This window comes from Pteropus medius, unplaced genomic scaffold (assembly GCF_902729225.1).
Source record: "Pteropus medius unplaced genomic scaffold, Ma_sr-lr_union100, whole genome shotgun sequence".
In the NCBI taxonomy this organism is placed as follows: Eukaryota; Metazoa; Chordata; class Mammalia; order Chiroptera; family Pteropodidae; genus Pteropus; species Pteropus medius.
In genome coordinates, this window is record NW_024354875.1 from 38,011,428 (window position 1) to 38,031,159 (window position 19,732).

The window sequence follows — 19,732 nt, forward strand, 5'->3', positions numbered from 1 at the left end:
GACATTTAGATATTAGTCACATTTTTATAATTTCCATAGATTCCAGACAGAGTGAAACTTGAATGACCTGAATGAGATTTTCTCATCCTGGGAGCACCCTAGGAAGGCACAATCTGGGAGACTGTGTGCAGTGGTTTCTGGTAGGTCTTTGGTCCACCTCATTCTGGGGTATGTGGCTTCTCCTTTGATGCCTCTGTTTACTTACCTACTGTAACCCAGATTGTTTGGTTCTATCTGGAACTGGTTTCTGGCTTGCACATGAATGAGAATGTGAGCATGATCATATTTAATAAGCAGATATATGTGTAGTATGGGCCAATACACTGAGGAGTAGAGATGGGTGTGAATATTTGAGACTCAACATATCAGTAAATACATCACAGACATCAACAAATGTGGGAAGGCAGGTTAGAGATCCAGGGATGGGGAGGAGCTATTAAAATAATAGGCATGCAGAAATCCTGAGCGCTCTCAAAGGAACAGTAGGTCATAATTCGGGGAATGAGGGAGTGACCAGTGAATGTTAAAAAGGACTTTAGTAGCTCCTAGTCATGATGACAAAATTTAACACTCAAAATTCTAGGATGAATGACTCTGTCTGTCAGAGAGATTTCTGTGTTTCTGGTGACTGACAAATACATGCCATTTCAATTCGCTTCTTATGGGGGTGGAATTTTCCATATTTGAGACATGAACTTTGTGTGTCTTCTCAGAAATCCTCAACTGCTCCTTTCTTTTTCTCTTTCTCGGTCTGCACCTACCCCTCTACTTTCAGACTTGACTACTGTAACCCAAAAGTTCCCTGGGGCATGGAGCCGGGGCCGGGGCGGGAGGCGGGTGGAGAAGGGGAAGCGGTGAACCTCAATCAGCAAAAAGCAGGAGTCAGGAAGGAGCCAAGTGTGAATCTTCCTTGCAAACTATCTAAAGAAGGAGTTCCACATGCTGAAGAAACCCACCTGCTGACTGAGCTGCTGTGCCTTTTCCAGATTCATTTTGACATAATAGGCACAGTATCTCATGGCTTTGTAGCTTCCCTTGCCTGACTTCCCTCTTCCCCTTATTCTTACTCTCCTAGGCCTGTACTCTCAAATAAAATCAGAACTTTAATCCTTGCCTCGGGTTATGTTTTCTAGAGCAACAATTCTCAAATTTTAAAGTGGATATAAATCACTGAGGGATCTTATAAAGTAAAATACAGATTCTGTGTCAGGAGATTTGGGATGACGTCTGAGACACTACATTTCTAACTATTATCCAAGTGACATGCACACTGTTGGCCTTTTACATAGCAAGGTTCTAGAAGACATAGAATAAGACAGAATTCATCACCACTCAATGTAAGCTCTTTGAGGGTCAAGACCCGCCAAGTGGTGTGTGTGTGTGTGTGTGTGTGTGTGTGTGTGTATTTTCACTGTTCTAACCCTGAATCTACAACAATGCCTAGAATGTAGAAAAGTGCTCAATAGATATTTTTTGACTGAATAATCAGCGAATGAATTCTCCTAGATGACTTCAGTAATTCCTAGCTATGAGAAATTTTTCTAATTTTAACATTCAAGTTTTAGAGTAAATTAAATTGTCTTGCAGTGGGTTTTCTGTATTTCTGATGACTGACAAATAAATGTTTGCTATGGACTGAATGTTTATTTCCTCCAAAATGCATATGTTGATATCTTAATCCTCAAAGTAATGGTATTAGGAGGTGGGGCCTTTGGGAGGTGATTAGGTCATGAGCAAGAAGCGCTTATGAATAGGATTATAACTCATTTAAAAAGAACCCAGACAGTGGCCAGGACATGGAAGCAACTGAAGTGTCCTATGATAGATGATTGGATAAAGAAGCCGTGGTACATATATACAATAGAATATTACTCAGCCATAAGAAGAGATGAAAATTTGTGACAACATGGATGGACTTTGAGATAATCATGCTAAGCAAAATAAGCCAGACAGAAAAAGCTGAAAATCATATGATATCACTTATATGTGGGATATAAACCTAAAAGCAACAAATGAACAGGACAAATAAACAGAGACTCATGGGCATGGACTATAGACTAGTGGTTACCAGAGGGGAGAGGGGCGGGGGAGGAGGAAGAAGGTAGACAGGGTAAAGGGGGTCAAATATGTGGTGACAGAAAGAAATCTAACTATCGGAGGTGAGCACACAGTGTAAATATATATATGCCTTACTGTTAAAGTGTACAGCTGAAACTTATTGGATTTCATTAACCAATGTCACCATAAAAAAATTAATTAATTAATTTTAAAAAATGGAAACAAACAAACAAAAAAAGGAACCCAGAGAAATTTCTTGCCCCTTTCATCATATGAAGTTGCAGCACAAAGAAGTGGAAGTGGGGCCCTCACCGGACACCAAATCTGCCAGTGCCTTGATCTTGGACTTCTCAGTCTACAAAACTGTGAGAAAAAAATTTCTATTGTTTATAAGCCACCCAGCCTATGGTATTCTGTTATAACACCCAAATAGACTAAGACAATGCTGAATGCCACATATATAACAATACACTTATATTATCCCAGCATGGAAGGGTTATAAAAGTTTAAGAGTTACATTTTAGAAACTTGTTGCTAATTTGGAAGCATAGACAGACAGTACCAAGGTATCTAATTCAGGAAAGATTCCCTTAGGTTCCAGAGGCCAGCCTTCCTCTTAAAAGCCTGATTGTCTACTGAAACAGGTACTAGAGAGCAAAGAGAAGTGTGCTTAAGATCCACTATATTGGGAGTATCTCATGTTTACTCACCCAGAACTTCACTTTTCATATAATATCTTTTATTATAGAGGATAAATGGCAGTTTTCTGCTGAATTTTAAAATAGTGCATCATGTATAATTCATAAAAACTGCCAGGAGAATCAACATCCTCCTCTGGTATTTGCCCTACTTAAGAAATATAATACATTAGACTTCTGCGATTGGTGTTACATCTATTATTGGATGTAACTGACCTTGTTCTACTGTCTCTTATGTTGCTACCAACAATCATTTGGACATTTAAGATTTTTTTTTAGCTGACAACACCCGCAGCTATTCTTGTTACACTTTTACTGTTGTCATAGAGACATAGAAACAGCTGAACAGAGTTTTCACATATGGTGTTCCCAATGAAAGGGTGACACTAACCATGCTAATATATGTCACTGAATTTGTTTCTCAATGATTGCATCAATGTCAGGCTCTTGCTCTCAAATTTTAAGGAATTTACAAAGACCATAAGACGAGTTTCTACCAGAAACTCTCATTTGGAAGACTCCCTTTTATAGGGGTCCTCTAAGTGTGATCCTAATACCAGTAGCATTTGCATCACACAACAACTTATTAGAAATGCCAATTGTTGAGCCCCGTGAGAGTTTACTGGCCCGATTATCTGGTAAACTATTATTGCTGGGTGCATCTGTGAGAGTATTTCTGGAAGGGATTAGCATTTAAATCAGTAGACTGAGTACAGAAGATCGGCTCTCACAAATGTAGGCAGGCATCATCCAATCTGTTGAGGAACCATACAGAACAAAAGATGGAGGAAGGGTAAATTCTCTCTCCTTGAGCTGGGACATTCATCTTCTCCTGACTCTGGACATCAGTACTCCTGGTTCTTAGCCTTCAGGCTCAGACTGAATTATACTACCAGCTTTCCTGGTTCTCCATTTTGCAGAGAGCAGATTGTGGGACTTCTAAGCCTCCATAGCCACGTGAGCCAATGCCTATAATAAATCTCATATCTATATATCTTTACTATTAGTTCTGTTTCTCTGGAGAACTCTGACTAATAGAGACCCCATCCCAGGCCCATTAAATTAGAAACTCTGTAGTCTACTTTAACAAGTCATTTAGGTGATTATGATGTATGCTAGAGTGTAAGAACCACTTCTATACTAGATAGCTTCCTGTCTCTAATAGATAGTTTAGATGAGAAATATTAAGGTACTCTAGAAGCCAGAGATAAACTGAATACGAGATATTCTACATAGGGATATTTGAAAATCTAAAGTATAGAATAGCATTTTTAGAACTGGAATTGAACTATATATAGTACCATGAACAAGGTACTTATTAAAAATACGTAAGCCTCACCCAGACTTAGTGAATCAGAGTGTCTGAGTTGGGGCTGATTGCCTCTTAAAGGACACACCAGACAGTTTGGAGGCATTAATTATGATAACCATAGAATAAAGTGTAGCTTATGTAAACATCAATTATCTTTGGGTGATGGGACTATGGATGAGTTTTATTTTCTACACACTTTGGATTTTTCAGTTGGATGCAATGATCATATACTACTTTTATAACCAGAAAGCGATTATTTTAAAAGGATAAAACAGGAAAAATAGCATTGAATCATCTTGGAAACTTGAGTGATTTATGTATATTCCTTATATTACTTATATCGGAGCGATGATGAGCTTAGATCCTGGAGTAGGACTCTCTGGGTTAAAATCCTAGAGGCTTAATTACAAGCTGTGTAATTTTCCTCCTAAAAGCCTGTTTCCTCATCTTTTAAGTAGATATGGTAATAACAGTGTCTATTTCATAGGGTTGTTATGAAAATCAAATGAGAGTACTTAGTATTGTGCTTAGCACATAACGAGGTCTAAAAATGTTAGCTATTAGTAATACAAAGATATCTATGTTTTATGGCTATTTATGGCACTATTTTTGTAGCTATTTTTAGTCATATAATAATTAATCAACCCATTTTAATTGTAATGCATAAACGATGGCCATGACTCTAAGTAAAAGATGTCTCTCTTTGGGGAAAATAACTCTCCTGCATCACCCTGGACTCCCACCCCTCTCATCTGAGTCTTGTCCCCTGCTCTTACTCTCATCCTCCCTCCTATTGACGAACCATCATATCTTATCTTTTTTTCCATCCAGTGCCCAAAGCCTTAATGTTTCTACTTTTTCCCTTTCAGTCTGGTGTCTGTTACCTTTACCATATTTATTTGACCGCCAAAGATTGCAACAGCAAGTTATTTCTGAGCATTTAAGAAATATTTGCTAAATTCTCTTAAATCAAAAGTTCAGCATCGCCAGCTTTTTTTTTTCATCTTGAACCTAAGTTATGATTTGGATTTCTGAGGCTCTGTCAAATAGAACAATTCTGAATCTCAGATAAAGAACTGATTTAAAAAAAAAAAAAATCATTCCTGGGTTTGTACATCCAGGGTCGGGGTTGATGCTGTGCCTGGTGCAGCCTGGATGGGTGCTCCTGCAGCTCTGTTTGTAGATCTGGAGCCCAGCTACACTTCTCTTTGTCAAAGAGAGACCCATATATGTTAAAGGCTTAGCATCTAATTGGGATTTTTTTTTTCTCCTAGATTTAATCAGAGATTTGTAAAACATTGAAAAAAGGATTTTAGGAGAAAATTTTACCAACTTTCTACTTTCTGGAGCACTTGTATATTGAAAACAAATACTTTAAGGCAGTAGTTTTCAGATTCAAGCATGCATGAAAATCACCTGGAGGGCTGCTATAGATTGAATGCTGTGTCTCCCCCTAATTTCATATTTTGAAATCCTAGTCCTGAAGGTGATAGTACTAGGAGGAAGGAGTCTTTGGGAGGTGATTAGGTCACGAGGGCAGAGTCTGCATGAATGGGACTAGTGCCCTTACAAAAGAGATCTCACAGAGCTCCTGGCCCCTCCTGCCTTGTGGTCCCCTCACCAGACACTGAACTATCAGTGATCCTGGATTTCGCAGCCTCCAAAACTATGAGAAATAAATTGCTATTGTTTATGAGGCACTCAGCTCATGGTATTTTGTTATAGAAGCCAAAATGGACTAAGACAAGGGCTTATTAAAACATAGGTTGCTGGGTCCCACCTCAGAATTTCTGATTCAGTAGGCCTAGGATGGGGTCTGAAAATTGATATTTCTAACAAGTTTCCAAGTGATGCATATGCTGATGATGCCAGTTTAGAAATTTTACTTCGAGAACTACTCTTTTAAAGAATCCGTTCATAGGAATCTTGAGTACTTGGTCCCCTTAAAAAGGAAGTAGTTAGGATTTAGCTATGAGCCCTCCAGTCACACGTATGTTTCTCTTGCTCGCTCTTTTCTTCCTCCTGCTTATTGAATATTGCCCAGATATGCCAATTCTAACCTGAGAAAGTGATCACTACCATACTCAGTAAATTTCAGAAGACTTTATCAAAGAAGAATAAAAGAAATTTCTAAGCCTTGCCTTAGAAAGTCTGATTATCTATTAACCAATTATTATAATTTTAACAGCAACATATAAAATTTAGCTCTACAGATGCCAGCCTCTGTATTTTTACCTCTTATTTTTAATCTCAACATACCTTTCTACAGTAAATATTTGTGCTTCAGTCCTACTTTAAGCCTTTGCACCATAGCTTCCTCTGCCTTAAATGTCACTACATTCCCTACCTATCCATGTTCATAGCTTCTTTCAAAACATAGTTTTCTAAGATTCAATGCTTCCAAAATGCCTTTCTTTAAAAACTTTGACTCACACAAATAATTCACTTGTTTTGCTTTCCAGTGGGTAAACACGGTTCTGAGTTCCGATGTTTCATTTTCTATTATTTTCTAGTATCTTCTGGCCGATTTTTCTTATTTTTTATTCTGCTATCTTCCTCTCTTCTACTTTGGCACTCTTCCACTAAAACCAGGATATTACAAGGAATCAAAACTAATGACAGCATTTCTTTTCATTGCCTGAGCTCCTCAAATGATGCATGGGGTGGGGAGCAGCCAAGTTATCTCCTGAATGGGAGACCACGGGAAAACAAGAAAGCACTAAACTTGGCTTTCTTGCCTCTAAGTTAAAAAGTCCAATCACACTGCCAGCAAAGACAAATTGCACCTAAATAGCTTGGCTTCAGTGACCCCAGATCCTAAGCCTAATATGCTCATTCTTTCTTTTTACCATGCTTAGGAAGGTAGCACAGCCAGAGGGTGGTGAGTTTTGTTTTGCACTTAATTTTTGCTTTAATATTCAGAGAATATATTATGCAGCTACTGTAAAATAGCACCTGGCCTGTTTACTAACACAATATTATAAAGGTAAAACAGAATTAAAAAAAAGAATTGGATGACTGGGCCCCAGGACAAAACTCAACCACAAATTATCACCTTACACACATAATTACCACACTAATTTGAGTGTGGAATAGATGCCAAATGACTTAGGCCAGCCAGGTTAGATTCCCCTGCTGTGCAGATGAACATTCCAGGGCACTTGAACATTGCATTGCTCTGTCTATCAAAAGCTCAGCGAGGAGGCCACGAAGCTGACAACGGCCAACAAACTCAGGAACTCACAAGCTTCCAGGAGAAAAATATATTCAGCATCTTTTTTATGTTCTCCTAGATCACTGGTTTTCACATTTTACTTCTTTCTTCAGCGATTTTTTTCTTTTACTTTGATGTTCAACATGCATATCCAAAAGCTATGGCAGAAGCTGTGTAACCAGTCCCTGCCTGATTTCTATACTGCTCCCCTATCCAGCTAAGCGCTTCTGTGAGGATCTCTAAGCACATCCTGCAAACCTCTATGGACCCACAGAGCAGAGGTGAAAATGATACCTAATTGATTGATAGCAAGAGCAATCACTGAATATTAACACACTAAAATACAAGCCCAAATTTTTCTTTACTCATTCACTTGAAAGGTAGGTTTATTTATAGGGAAGGAGGCACACTCTTATTATAAATCAGCTTGTGAAGAGATTTCTGTCAATTCTAAACATTTTGACCTGGTTCTTTGAAGGCTGTTCTCTCCAAACTAGGTAATATGCATGAAAAAAATGTATAAAGAAAATAAATGAAAGTTCTATTAACCTTAAAAATTAAAGTATTCATTAAGCACAAAGTAAGTATTATAGCATAATAAAGAGATTCCGAGCCAGAAAGTTATGAGATGAAATTCTAATTCTGTTATATACTATGTGGTCTTGGCAAGTCTCTCAACTTCTATGAATGTCAGTTTCTCATTTTTTTAAGTTTTTTTTTTTCAATGGTGATAACAGTATATTCCAGAGTGACTCTGAGGTTCAGATATTGACTAGTGAACTTCTGTTCTGTGTCTCATGAGTGATTAGCTAGGATTAGAATTGCTTTCTCCTTGACACAACTAGACACAGAGTTAAACATTTCCTATTCATGTAACTGACTGAGATTTTCCCTGGTTGGAAAATCTCAACTGTAAGTTCCCCCATCTGTAATGTGTCGATTCCTTCCTATAAAAGACTAAGGTAAAATCACTCTGTGGAGACACACTCTGATTTCCAGATCTGGGGTACTTTCCCCACTACAATAATCTGAATAAAATCAATTTTCTTACTTTGATGATTTTTGTCTTTGATATCATATACATAGAAGTGCCTGGCACATAACTGGTCCTCAGTAATTGGAAGCTTTTCATAAGGACTTTCTATAAATGGTGCTCTGAGTATAACCTATGGAAGGCACAGAGAGGAGCGGAATGCATCCTTAGCAATGGCATCTGCTGAATCTAGTAATTCCTTATATTTATGATATTAAAATCTTATTTTTGTTAAGTCTTCTCGACTCCCATGATAATACACTAATTTGGTTCATCAGTAAATGGTATGAATTAACTCACAAATTAATTTAGTGTGAACGTTATAGTCATCTATTCATAAAAGCTATAAGTAGAGTTGAATTTTAATATGTATACCAGTTCTTTAAGATTCCGTTGAGTTGGATGGCTCCATCTCCACAAAGCCTTCTCTAATCTCTGCATTCAGGAATAATCTCTAGTCTCTGTGGTCCTGCTTGGATTTCTCTGTACTTTTTCAAATACTATCTTTCACATTATGCTTCACATTAGTCTGAGTTGTGTACATTCTGATTAGCTCCCTAGGTTTTATGTTGCTTGAGACTAGGTACTGTGTCTTATTTTCTCTGGCACAATATCTTAGGCAAAGGAGATATTCAATTAGCGTTCACTGAATTGAGTCTATATACTCTTTGATGCCTTGGATCATGCTAACTTGGCAATACGTAGATGAATACTTCTTCATAAAATGTCAAAGTTTGAGAAGACTAAGTAATCAAGACAGAATATTAAAGAATGAGGTAAAAAAAAAGAGAGTGATGGTGAAAAGATACCAACAACACATTGAGAAATCTAACAAGGTAAAATTAGACAGGAAATAAAAACATCGTGACTAACTTTTAGAGAACATATTCCAACTCCACACACACATCTTCAGTACACAAAGGTTTGGGTAAGCCATATTATAGTCAGGGTCTTCAGAAATTTCACCTACACTGACAAATCAGAATCAGGAAGTGATAATAATGGTAAGGTTGTGATACACAATGTTCCTTTCAAAAGCAGGTCACCAGTGGAATGCTAATAAATGTTAACAACATACTCTTGGGGAGAGGGAGCCCTGATTCATACATAGCACCAATTTTTACAGTGTAAACATTCCCACCATGGCTGATATTAAGCTACCAACATGTCACATAATGTTAAGTTTGGGAAGAGATGCACAAGACTGGCTCTCTCATGCCAGTGAGAGCCAGTTCCATCACATTACTGCCAGTTTCTTTTCTCCAACCCTTTCTTCCTTTATTTCCTTCTGATGAAGAGGAACAAAGCTATAACTGGTCTAAGGGAAAGGATAGCCAGGGAACACGGCTCCACATGAAATTTTGCTCCTTAGTTTCCCCTTTGGGATTGTGTTTTGGAGACAATGCATCACCTCCATCTCACTTTTCAGTGTAACCTGAAAATCCAAAAATCACTTTGGAAATAAAATAAAAACCTACCATCTTCTTTTAGGGCACTGATAAAAATGTCAGGAAGACTTGCTTCATGCTAAATGTTACTACCCCCAATTTGACAAAATGATGTGTTTAGCCTCTCTGAATCTTACAGAAACTATAAAATTATACATAAGACTGAAACCACTGAATTTTCAGGATTTTTATCTCCTTCACTAAGACAAAGCTGTAACTTTCTAGCTTCAAGTTACAGCTCATCAAGTGAGCCAACATTTGCTTATTAGAATCTATTTCCTTGTTTATCATAACATTAAATATGCTGAAATAAAATGAAAAAAATTAGCATGGTACTGAGCACTTACATAAATTAGTAACAGTCAAAGACCCATAGATAGGAATTAATCAGATCTAAAGATGTGCAACAATTAATAAAAATGTAACATGACAGCCCATCCCAGGAACATGTTGAAGGTCATCAAGATCAGATGCATCATCACCCTGACATCTTTCAGCCTAGTCTGGGCTGGTGCAAACAATAAGTCTATGGAGTGCCCTGGATTTATTGCCAAGGATATGCATATGAAATCCAACTTTTTGTAGCACATATTTTGTGGCATTTAATGACACTGGAAAATCCCAAAGAAAACCTTCCTGGAACAACTCAGAGTCACCAAAGTTAAAAATAAACTTTATTTTTTAAGTTTTGGCCAGTAGAGGGCATCCTCCCAGGAAGGTTTGAAAAAGTTATTTTGGTTCCAACTCTATATATTTTAGAATTTTTCAGGAGTTATTCATGTTCTTATTCTATGTTTCAAGAACCCTGTATCATTTTAATTACATATATAAGAGTAGGAATTTTTAATCAGAACTAGTTGGATAATCTTTCCATGTCTCCCCCTTGTAAAACTGCCACAACAGAGTGCGGTCTGGCATGATTCTTTGTAACTGGCATTGTTAATAAACAAGAGACAGAAAGAAGATGTGCCTGCACTCTGGAAGAGCAACAGCTGTAGAAAGGACTGATGTGGCTGGCAGAGCGCCTGGTGAAGAGAAATGCCTGCACAGCTGGCACCTACAAAGGCCAGTTTATGCATTACCGTCATTACTGCAGCTTCCCTGGGAGCCTCAGAGGGCAAACACATGGTAAGTTCCCAAACATTTAGATTCATTTTCAGTTGTTCCATTTAAAATATAAGCCCCAACAACAGAATGAATTTAATATCAAAACTTAAAGTGTTGGCACTTGATATTAAGAAGTTGTGATGCACGAGGCTTAACTAGATGTTCAAACTGGTAATGGCTCTGGGTAGGTTTGAATTTCATCATTTGTTTTATTATTATTATTTTTTTTAATTTCATCATTTAAACTGGTACAGAAAATTAAGACTTGTTGGATTGTATTTTCTAGGGCGCCCTGAGACTTTAGCTTTAAAAATCATTCTAGAATTCAAGAATATCTGAAGGTTTGAAAGAGAATTTAGTGGACAGTTGTCTTTTATGAGGGTGCAGCAGAGGGGTGAGAAAAGGGTTCCCAGATTGTAAACTTTATGTCTCTAAGAGGAATTCATATCTTATTAGTCTTGGTGGCAGAGGCAAAGTTCACTCCTCAGTATAAGAGCCTATAATGGACTGAATGTTTATGCCCTTAAAAATTAATATATTGAAATCCTATAGCCCAATGTGATGGTATTAGGAGCGAGGCCTTTGGGTCCTCATAAATGAGATTAAAGCCCTTATAAGGGTCACAGGAGAGCTTGTTTTCTCTCCCTGTTCTTTAGCACATGAGGGTGCAAGGAGAAGCGGCAATTTGTAACAAAGGAGAGGGTCCTCACCAGAATTTTACTCTGCACTAGAATCCTACCCTGCTTGTACTTTGATCTCAGACTTCCAGCCTCCAGAGCTATGGGGGAGAAAATTATGTTGTTTATAAGCCACCCAGTCTATGGTATTTCTGTTATAACAGCACAAATGGACTAAGACAGAGCCCAACTGTCCAGATTCTTAGTTTCTCAGCCTTCCTTGAGGCTAAGACATGAGCACGTGACTTAGTCTAAGCCAGACATATCTCACCTCTCCTTCCTGCCCCCCACCAAATCTTGAAATATATCCAATCTCCAGGAGCACAGGAGGCCAGCAGTGTGTCCAGAGGTGGAATGTAGGTCTGTTGACCAGTGTTTAGTGGCAGCATCAGCTCTGCTCTTACTAGGTAGTTTCCATGGTATGAATGTAGGATGTGTTTCTAGCTAAGTTTTGTGGCTAGCAAATAAACCTGATTATTAAAAAATAAATTTCAGTAAAAAATTTTATTTCCCAATACTGTTGTTTGTTAGACCTCCCCAAAATTAGACAACTTCTGTTTCCTTATAAATGGGCTTTCATATGCACTCATATTTTTAAAATAAAATGGAAGCCTGGTAGTTGTTTCTATGCTTTCCTGAAGATGACTTCTCCTTAGGTTCACTAGAACTAGCCCAAGGATCTTCTGTTTCATCATTTCTTCTTATTCTCCCCAATACTCATTTGTCTACTTTCCCCCCAAGTAAAACTTACCTGGTTATTCCTATATACTTTCCTTTATCCCTTTTTTCTAGGTATCTCCATTCTTCTTCTGCCCCCAACCTAATCTGAGGCCCCAGTCCAATACCCTCTGTCCTATCACCTGTGTTTAACTGTAGGCTTTTTATAGTGATTCCTCCCAGAGTTGTCCAGACCCTCCCTGTTTACCCATCTCTATTGGGATATTATACACTATGAACTTTCAAGTTGTAGAAGTGATTCTTCTACCATTGCATGAAATAGATGATTCATTAGTATCTGAACATTTTAATGATTCTGTTTGGTGCTTCAAATATTAGGTCCTCTGTCTTTCTAGCTCACTCCCAAATGGGTCCCAAAGCATATTTGCTTGACAATTTTTGTATGAAAAGTAATAGGACTCCTGATATACATGAAGCCTAAAAGAATAAGAATAGTACCACTAGACTAAGTGAAAGCTGGTAATTAGCAGTGATATAAAGAAAAAAAAAAAAAGCAAAGTATAAGCAAAAATTATTCCCGAATATTTTGAAACTGCTCCTGGATGATGCTGTGGATGCAAGCCTTCAAAATATTTGTCACAGAATAGTCTATCTTTGTGTGGAGGGAGAATGACTCATCAGATAGTAACCTTGGTAAAGTTACCAGTTTTCACCAAAGAATATTGACCTGATCCCTTAATCATAACTTTTTCTAAAGTACACTCTCTATCTTCCTGTTTAGTTAAAAATCTGGTTGAAATAGGTGATATTTGGGGAGGACTGTTTAAATGATTTCTTCTAAATGTTCTAAGTAATATCTTTAGAACAAGCAAAAGATTTCCTTATTGGACCACAATTTTCTCTCTTCTCACAGATTTACTTTTGCTGGGATTTATCCTAAAAACTTCAGCCTTTATGGAGAAGCAGAATAGAAGTAAAATTCATTACCACAGCTTTTTCAGGAGTGTCATGTAGATATTTTCTAGTCCAGACACTGATTGTCTTCTGTATAACACATCATGTGACACATGTCTTTTCGTTATGTACTTGTGTATATAAAGAAGCATCTGCATTCCCTCAGGGTATCTTTTTCTCAATAATAATAATAATAATAATAATAATAATAATAATATAACTGACATACACTGTTTTTAACTGTCTACCAAGAAATTCAGATGTAAGAATGAGGCGTAAAGAAAGAGCTATGAAGAAACTTATTGCCTGATTACATTTTTCCTCTGATCTTACTTATCTTTATGATATTTAAGAGTGTATGTGTGGGTATGTATGTGTGTATATAAATATATATTTAGAAATGTGTATGTTTATGAACATATTATGGTTCTTTTTATTTATAATCCAGCCATTATTTTCTTATTTATTTGTGCCATAAGCTGCAATAAATCCGTTGTGGAAGAAGAATATGAATAAATATATAAACATATGAATAAATATGGCCAAATAGTATGTTAGGATGAACATAAGCCATTATTGCTATTAACATTAATGACTTAATAAACACATACTACTGTGTATGTGAGGTATGTGATGAGTAGGAAGATAAGAGAGCCGAAGGTAAAGCTCCTGACTACAAAAGTCTTGAAATATAATCGAGATAATAGGGCTGGTATATAAGAATATAAAAAATACACTATGTTATAATTCAGTATATACGCGCACACACACGCACACACATATATACATATATACACATATGTGTATATATGGACAAGCCAAATAGTAATATCCGTACTGCTTAAGAGAGAAATTAAAAGACAAAAGGTGCATCTCCACAACCACATCTCCCCAAAACCATCCTCTCTTAATTGATCTCTGTGGTCCCCAGTGAGACCTAGGCAGACTCAAAGCTTCTTCCATCCTCATCTAAATCCAGGATGATTTTGTTTAGAACAATAACATTTCAGATTTCTTAATCTGGGTATCGCTTTGATACCTACCACAAAAGGGAAAGTTGTTTTCTTTTAATGGACTTTTTATTGTATATTTTAAAGCATCTTAAAAAAAATTATTTATTTTAATGTGATTCAGTGAGAAATAAATCTTACTTCACAACTTAGAATGTACACACACATCTGAAACATACATTTCACAAAACACTATTGATCCTTCCTATGTGTGACACATTCTATTTTCTACTCTATTTTGTTCCATTTAATTTCTTAAAACATTCTTATTATGACTCATTAAATTAAATTTAGTATAAATAGCATTGTTTTAAGGAAACAGGAACTTCAAATTTCCAAGGGAGAAATGTTTTAGTTTTCTGAAGGAAAACTATTCTTTTAAAATCAAAGGCAACTGGGCCAACTTCAATGCATGATACAGCATACTGCTTCTTATCTCATAAGTATTTGCTCAGAAATCCAAAATATGTAGAGTTATGATTCATGCAAGTCTCCCTCAGAGGGAAAAATACACTCTCCAAGTTGTATTCCAGTAGGAACACATCAACCCACACACATAAATCAAATTCAAAATGCCTTTAGTATTAGTATTTCCAGATTCTAAATATGGGCTTGACTTATAATTTAGCTTCTCTCTAGACTTGGTTACAATGAACTTAAAAAAGATTTTTATATATGCATACAATTCAGTAATTATGAAAATTGCATCATTACTTACCTTAATCTTAGATTTCTACACAGAAAAATACATTGTTCAGGAAAAAAGGGGGAAAAAAAGTCTTACCTTAACTGATATGGTTAATTACCCAACTTAAACAAAAAATTTGGAAAGTAAAACATTACTATTATTAATAACTCTGCTCAAACAATAATCAAAACTGTGAATGGAAACATTTCCAATTTCCAACATAAGCCTTAATTTTATTCATGCCAGAAACATCTCAGCTGGGTCTTAACATTCCCTAGGAGAATATTAAGTAAGTTACAGGCTTTTTACCATGTCAACTCTAAGATAATACTTAATTCTTACTGTGTATTTGCAGTGCCAGGTCACATTGGACAGAAAACCCTATCTTTAACAGATAGTTCTGTTCTAGCCACAATCATATCGCATTAACTTCCCAGCATACCTATTAATATCCAACCAAATTAGAGCTTGGTGAGCTTCTGGCAGGTTTGTAACTGCGCTTGAAACCTGCAATTTTAACTAATTATAGAAATCCTGGGCAGGAAGCCCTCTGAAAAGATGATCAGCTTCATTCCTTTCTTTTGAAACTTTGAAACCACCCCAAACCAAGAGTTCTACTTCTCTTTTACCTTGAAGAAAAGATATTAGCACGAAGGATCACGAGCTGGGTAACTACACCATAGTAGGTCCATTATATATGTGACCTGACTTAATCCTTATATCTTAATATAGTGGGAATTATGATCTCCATGTTATAGAGGGGAAACTAAGGCTCAGAAGAACTAAGTAAGTTGATCAAGGACATGTTAGAGGTGGGATAAGGCCAAGAGTCTGACTGTAAAAAGTAATTATTCTCTGTTATCTCCTCCAGCAGTGGGCTGCAGCTGGCCATACAGGCTCACAAGAGCTAGTGGTACACAGCTCTTTCAAACTCAGTAATGTCACATCAGTAGGTTGAAATCGACCATGGTGGGAGTACTTATACTGTGCAAATGGGCAAGCATTACGAATCAGGGCTTTCTTCTTCAGAGAGAAATTTATCAGCACACCACTATCTACATACAACATTTGTTTTTGATATTTCACAAATGTCATGACTGGATGGTTCTATTGGTTAATTCTTTTTCATCTTCAAAAGTTAAATAATAACAAGAGTATATAGGACTAGTATCTTTCAGTATATACTCCTCCCATGTACTTCCTGTGTACCTTTGCCTACCATTAAGAAAATTTTCAATTATTTAAAAGTAGTTGTAATAATATGATAATCCCCATGTCTCCATCAACCGAATTTAATAATTATCAACATATTTCACTTACAATCCCCAAACACTTTTTTCTTCCCAGATAATTTTAAGCAAATCTCAGATATTAGATCATTTTATTTGTAAATATATCAGTTTGTATCTCAGAGATAAGCTCATTTTAAAACATTACACCATTATCACACTTTAAAATTATCAGCAATTCCTTAATGTTGTCTAAGACTCTGTCCATGTTCAACTTTCCCTACTTGCCTCAAAATTATCTTTTACAAAGTTGCTTTATTCAGATCAAGAACCCCACATATTACATTTAAATGTAATGTCTCTTAAATATTCATTTATCTTAATATGTTAATTAATTTAATTCCTTATAATCTTAACCCTTTTTATTTTCCTCTTGCCATTCATTTATAGAAGAAATTGAGCCATTGTCCCGCAGAACATCTTATATTTTGGATTTTGCTGGTTGGATTCCATGGTATCATATAACATATTCCTCTTCTGTATTTCTTGAAAGTTGGTACTTAGACCTAGAGGTTTGAATAGGTTCATGTTTTACTTTTTGGTGAATAGATTTCATGCTGGGATTGTGTACCTGCTACTGCTAACATTAGAAGGTATATAATATCCATTGTCTTTATTTTTGTAATTAGCAGATTTTGGTGTTCCCAGCCTAATCCATCTCTTCCAAATACCCCCATTAACCTTTTACCAAATGGTTTGGGCAGCATTGATGATCATTTCCTAGATTCATTATTTCAATAGGATCTGCAAAACAGTGATGGCTTAGTTCTTTCATTCCTTCTGCATTTATTGGCTGGAATTTTTTACAAAGCAGACATTTTTCTTATCAACTATTTTGTTAACCTCAATTATAATTTTTCCAGGAAGGCAGAATAAGTTTTTCTTTACCTTTACAACAAATTTTTAGAATGAGCTTATGCCTTGGAAGCCTTAAAAAGTGGTCAAAGAGGTTTTGGTTTTTACTTTTGCCTATCAGTATGCAATCATGAATTTTAATATATTTCATGTGTTTCAATAAATTTCAGTCATTTTTTTATTCATTCACATTGGTTCTTGTATCTTTTTGACATGACCCCAGTAGTTTTTGATAGCTCCTTTGGTTTATAGTATATTCCAGGCTCTTGTACATTCCCTTCCCCAGTTCTAGAAACAGACAGTTTTCTGAGGATCCTGATTTCTTGTTGTGGGAAGTGTTCTTCCCACCATTTAAAATGATTCTGTCTTTCTCAGGAATGATTCTCAACGAGAACACTCTGAGCACTCACAGGATACAGATGAGGTACAAAGAACTGGCAATCAGCTTCTGAAATTTTATTTCTTATCCCAACTCTAACATGTCCTTGATCAACATAATAGGATCTATTATGTTAAATGTATACAATATAATCTTTACCATAACCTAACTCATTATCGATTATGAATGAGTAACTAAATATAAGACTACACTGTACATACACTTCATATATTAGTAGAGGATTGGGCAGATTCAAATTTTGTGAGACCTGAAGTCTAAAAAATTGTGAGGAAGCTCTCTTTTTTCAGAAATGAATATAAAATTACAAATACAAAATTAGAAAAGAAAGTGAATATCTAGGTTGAGAAAAAATCACTACAAATGTAAATAAGCTTAAAATGCCATGAAAATCATAAAATATAAAAAATAACATATTTTCATTAATTTACTTCTACATTTTTGGGCTCCCTACTCTTTGATTACATTTCATATGATAATGATTTTGTGATATCATTCTATAGAGAGATTAGAAAGATAATTCAGTCTTTCCTCTAGTATGGTTGACTAAACTGTCTAAATTTTCAAAAGTTGAAGTGCTTAAAAACTTGTGACTTAACACAGAAACATATTCTTATCTGTTGCATTACTATGATTTGTGTCTTACTCAGGAATTTTGATAAATTCTATTTTAAGCAAGTTCTATCAAAAGGGGGAAAATATATGATACACTTATAACTCTACACACTAATATGTTATTTTGATAGGAGAGAGCTAGGAATCAATTAGAACTAAATCACCCAGTTACAAGTTTACATTTCTGGTGACTGAAAGAAATTTTACACATGTTCTGTACATCATTATATCTCCTGTGCTGCTTATATACTTCTAATTCCACTCAATGTGAGGAAAAGTGAGGTGGAGAAGAAGGAACCAGGGGTCTTAAACCACTGTGGTTAAAACACCTTATTTTTGCAAATATTACAAAAACATACCACCACCTGAACACACTGTTCAGACCCTCCCAGAGTCTTGGATGGGCCCAGGCAAGTGAGGGGCCATGAAGTTTAAGCTTCACTGGCTTCACATTAAGTCTTCATCTCAAGAGAATCGTCACCTTACTACTCAGCTTTTTCTCTCCCAACCGTTAATCAAAACATTTTAACTTTCTTTTGGGAATATTTCCAGTTCCTTAAACATGTATGTAGCTATCCTTTGACTCTTTGGCTCCATCCTCAGGTGACCCCAGTCCAGTGCACACAGACAGAAGTCTGCGCTTTTCATGCTCATCACATATTCTTCACTAAAACCTCTACATGAATGCAAAAGCATCATACTTTTGCACTGTCTTGAAAGCAATCCCTATTTATAATAAAAGAGTAATAGTGTCAGATGTAATTTTTTTCTTATCCAAGCTCTTCACTGGTGGAATCAATAGTATATGAGTCTACAGTTAATAAGAAGCTGTTTGTGTTTTACAAATACAGGATTTCTGTATAAATATATCTAGCCACTCTCTTGGCAGTAACCCAAGAGTATTACAAGTGAAAACAACAAAGTCTTAGCAAATGATTTATAGCTGTTATTTTGGTTAGTACTACAGCATACTCACCAGCAAGAATAGGAACAATGTACTATTAGTTACAGTATGCTGTGCCTGTCGAGACTGGGAGTTGCCGGCAAGCATTTCAGGAAAATTTCCAGAGCTTTTATTAAATATAATGCAGACTTTCCTACCTACCTTTCAGCCTGGACATCTCTAGCAGATGCCTTGATGATTACAGCAGCAGTAATGCTCAGTATCCCGACGGACAGCCTGCCCTGGGACCAGCAGCAGCAATTGACTAGTGTTTTGCAGGAAGAATTTTTATTTTTCAGATACTTCAAAATAAAGACAAGGTCATTCCCAATGCCAGGATTTCTAGCTATGCTATAACTTTCCCTTGTGTATCCAAAGTACTCAGAGAAAAAAAATATGTATGAAAACAAAAAACAACAAAACCAACAAAAAACCGTTACTAAGAAAATAAGCCTTTGAATGTAGTATTAGGAACTAGATATCCAGAATGTACTGTTACAAATTTAACACCAGCATCAACATCTGCACCACCAAAAATTAGTAATATGCATTTTGCAATTACTATTCATCAGGCACTGAGCTAAGTGTCTTATATTAATCTTTGCAGTACACTGATTTCACACATGAGGAGGACAAGACAGTGAAAAGATAATAAACTGGACCTGGTTGCAACCTGTAAGCATGGGGTAGACTGGGAACCAGGATTTGCCCTCAGGCAATCAAATTCCAGAGACGATTTACTTCTGCTTTATACTG

General features: G+C 36.3%; 1 protein-coding gene and 1 long non-coding RNA gene across 5 annotated transcripts in view; one reads left to right on the top strand and one right to left on the bottom strand.

Moving 5' to 3' along the window:
- ZNF385B (zinc finger protein 385B) overlaps positions 1-19,732 on the bottom strand; it is a 344,341-nt gene that overhangs the window by 126,202 nt on the left and 198,407 nt on the right. The gene's annotated exons all lie outside the window — the stretch shown is intronic.
- LOC120597194 (uncharacterized) overlaps positions 1-19,732 on the top strand; it is a 67,274-nt gene that overhangs the window by 24,245 nt on the left and 23,297 nt on the right. For 2 of the 3 annotated variants that reach the window (XR_005651353.1, XR_005651354.1), the window contains 2 exons: positions 40-140; positions 10,667-10,891. This is a non-coding gene — a long non-coding RNA (uncharacterized LOC120597194). The remainder of the gene's footprint in view (positions 1-39; positions 141-10,666; positions 10,892-19,732) is intronic. The other variant, XR_005651355.1, reaches the window with a different exon arrangement.